The following is a 3,555-nucleotide window of genomic DNA, read 5'->3' as shown; positions in this document are numbered from 1 at the left end:
CGCTTCTTTAATGTCAATAGCTTGACAGTGGGCTCTCATGGAGCCTCACAGATGTTCAGAGCATTGTTGAGACTCTCCAACACCAAACTTAGAGTTTGGATATGGGAGTTCAACACCAAACTTAGAGTTTGATTGTGGGGGCTTTGGTTGACTCTGCTTTGAGAGAAGCTTTTTCTGCTTCCTCTCCATGGATGCAGAGAGAGATCCTTGAGTTATAAACACAAGGTTGTCCTTATTTAATTGAAGGATCAATTCTCCTCTGTCCACATCAATCACAGCTCTTGCTGTGGCCAGGAAAGGTCTTCCTAGGATGATGGATTCATCCTCTTCCTTTCCAGTATCCAGGACTATGAAATCAGCAGGGATGTAAAGGCCTTCAACCTTTACTAACACGTCCTCTACTTGTCCATAAGCCTGTTTTCTTGAGTTATCTGCCATCTCTAATGAGATTTTAGCAGCTTGCACACCATAGATTCTCAGTTTCTCTATTACAGAGAGGGGCATGAGGTTTATCCCTGAACCAAGGTCACACAGAGCCTTAAAGATCATGGTGCCTATGGTACAAGGTATTATGAACTTTCCAGGATCCTGTCTCTTCTGAGGCAATGTCAGTTGATCCAGATCACTTAGTTCATTAGTGAACAAGGGAGGTTCATCTTCCCAAGTATCAATACCAAATAATTTGGCATTCAGCTTCATGATTGCACCAAGAAACTTGGCAGTTTGCTCTTCAGTAACATCCTCATTCTCTTCAGAAGAGGAATACTCATCAGAGCTCATGAATGGCATAAGGAGGTTCAATGGAATCTCTATAGTCTCTAGATGAGCCTCAGAGTCCTTTGGTTCCTCAGAGGGAAGCTCCTTATTGATCACTGGACGTCCCAGGAGGTCTTCCTCCTTGGGATTCACGTCCCCTACTTCCCTTACAGGTTCGGCCATGGGCTTATGTCAATGGCCTTGCACTCTCCTTTTGGATTCTCTTCTGTATTTCTTGGGAGAGTACTAGGAGGAATTTTAGTGATCCTTTTACTCAGCTGGCCCACTTGTGCTTCCAAATTTCTAATGGAAGACCTTGTTTCATTCATGAAACTTGCAGTGGCCTTGGATAGATCAGAGACTAAGTTTGCTAAATTAAAAGTATTTTGTTCAGAGTTCTCTGTCTGTTGCTGAGTGGATGATGGAAAACGCTTGCTATTGCTAAACCTATTTCTTCCACCATTATTAAAGCCTTGTTGAGGCTTTTGATCCTTCCATGAGAAATTTGGATGATTTCTCCATGATGAGTTATAGGTGTTTCCATAAGGTTCACCTAAGTAATTCACCTCTGCTATTGCAGGGTTCTCAGGATCATAAGCTTCTTCTTCAGGAGAAGCCTCTTGAGTACTGTTGGATGCAGCTTGCATTCCATTCAGACTCTGAGAAATCATATTGACTTGCTGAGTCAATATTTTGTTCTGAGCTAATATGGCATTCAGAGTATCAACTTCAAGAACTCCCTTCTTCATAGGCGTCCCATTACTCACAAGATTCCTCTCAGAAGTGTACATGAACTGGTTATTAGCAACCATGTCAATGAGTTCTTGAGCTTCTACAGGCGTTTTCTTTAGATGAATGGATCCACCTGTAGAAGTATCCAATGACATCTTTGATAACTCAGATAAACCATCATAGAATATATCCAGGATGGTCCATTCTGAAAGCATGTCAGAAGGACACTTTTTGGTCAGCTGTTTGTATCTTTCCCAAGCTTCATAGAGGGATTCACCATCTTTTTGTTTGAAGGTTTGAACATCCACTCTAAGCTTGCTCAGCTTTTGAGGAGGAAAGAACTTGGCTAAGAAAGTCGTGACCAGCTTATCCCAAGAGTTCAGGCTGTCTTTGGGTTGAGAGTCCAACCATATTCTAGCTCTGTCTCTTACAGGAAAAGGGAAAAGCATGAGCCTGTAGACTTCAGGATCTACTCCATTAGTCTTAACAGTATCACATATCTGCAAGAATTCAGTTAAGAACTGAAAAGGATCTTCAGATGGAAGTCCATGAAACTTGCAGTTCTGCTGCATCAGAGAAACTAATTGAGGTTTCAGCTCAAAGTTGTTTGCTCCAATGGCAGGAATGGAGATGCTTCTTCCATGTAAATTGGAATTAGGTGCAGTAAAGTCACCAAGCATCCTCCTTGCATTATTGTTATTTTCGGCTGCCATCTCCTCTTCCTGTTCGAAAATTTCTGAAAGGTTATCTCTGGATTGTTGTAATTTAGCTTCTCTTAATTTTCTCTTCAGAGTCATTTTAGGTTCTGGATCTGCTTCAACAAGAATATTCTTGTCCTTGCTCCTGCTCATATGACAAAGAAGAGGGCACAGAGAAAATAATAATAATAATATGGATCCTTTATATCACAGTATAGAGGTCCTTGTGTTAGTAGAAGAAAAGAAGAAGAAAATCTGAACTCAGAGAGAGAGAGAGAGGGTTCGGATTTTTGGTAATGTGAGAAAGAGATGTTAGTAGATGAATAAATAAATAGAAGGAGATGAGGGAGAAGGATTTTCGAAAATAATTTTTGAAAAAGGTTAGTAGTTTTTCGAAAATTCAAATAAAAAAATAATTAGTTAATTAAAAAGAAATTTTTGAAAAAGGGGGGAGATAATTTCGAAAATTAGAGAGAGAGAGTTAGTTAGGTAGTTTTGAAAAATATAAGAAATAAACAAAAAGTTAGTTAGTTAGTTGAAACAAATTTTGAAAATCAATTTTGAAAAGATAAGGAGTTAGGAAGTTAGAAAAGATATTTTGAAATCATATTTTTGAAAAAGGTAAGATAAGAAGATATTTTTGAAAAGATATGATTGAAATTAGTTTTTGAAAAAGATTTTATTTTTAAAATCTCAATTAATGACTTGATTCACAAGAAATCACAAAATATGATTCTAGAACTTAAAGTTTTAATCTTTTTTAATAAGCAAGTAACAAACTTGAAATTTTGAATCAAAATATTAATTGGTGATGTTATTTTCGAAAATTTGATATAAAAATAAGAAAAATATTTTTGAAAAATATTTTTGAAATTTTCAAAAATAACTAAGAAATTTGAAAAAGATTTGATTTTTGAAAAAGATTTTGAAAAATGTGAGATTTTTAAATTGAAAATTTTGATTTGACTCATGAAAATAACTAGATTTTTTTTTTTTTAAATTTTGAGAAAGTCAAATCTCATTTTCGAATTTAAGAGAGAGAAAAAGGGAAAGATATTTTTTTATTTTTGAATTTTTATGATGAGAGAGAAAAATTAAAACATCATTTTCATGTTTTTCTCTTTTATTTTTGAATCAAAACAAGGAATGCATGCAAGAACACTATGAATGTCAAGATGAACACCAAGAACACTATGAAGATCATGATGAACATCAAGAACACATTTTTGAAAAATTTTTAATGCAGAGAAAACATGCAAGACACCAAACTTAGAATTCTTTAATGCTTAGACACTAAGAATTCAAGAATGCATATGAAAAACAAGAAAAGACACAAAACATGCAAATGCAAAGATCAAACAAGAAGACT

At 35.7% G+C, this 3,555-nt stretch overlaps 1 non-coding gene across 1 annotated transcript; it reads left to right on the top strand.

Annotated features, from left to right (window-relative positions):
- Positions 1–1,697: 1,697 nt before the first annotated feature.
- Positions 1,698–1,805, top strand: LOC148578176 (small nucleolar RNA R71). The gene has a single exon (XR_015903860.1). It is a non-coding gene; the product is annotated as a small nucleolar RNA R71 (small nucleolar RNA).
- Positions 1,806–3,555: the final 1,750 nt, after the last annotated feature.

This window comes from Arachis ipaensis, chromosome B1, assembly GCF_059453495.1.
Source record: "Arachis ipaensis isolate K30076 ecotype BB chromosome B1, ASM5945349v1, whole genome shotgun sequence".
NCBI classification, from domain to species: Eukaryota; Viridiplantae; Streptophyta; class Magnoliopsida; order Fabales; family Fabaceae; genus Arachis; species Arachis ipaensis.
This window is presented reverse-complemented; position numbering and strand designations above follow the sequence as displayed.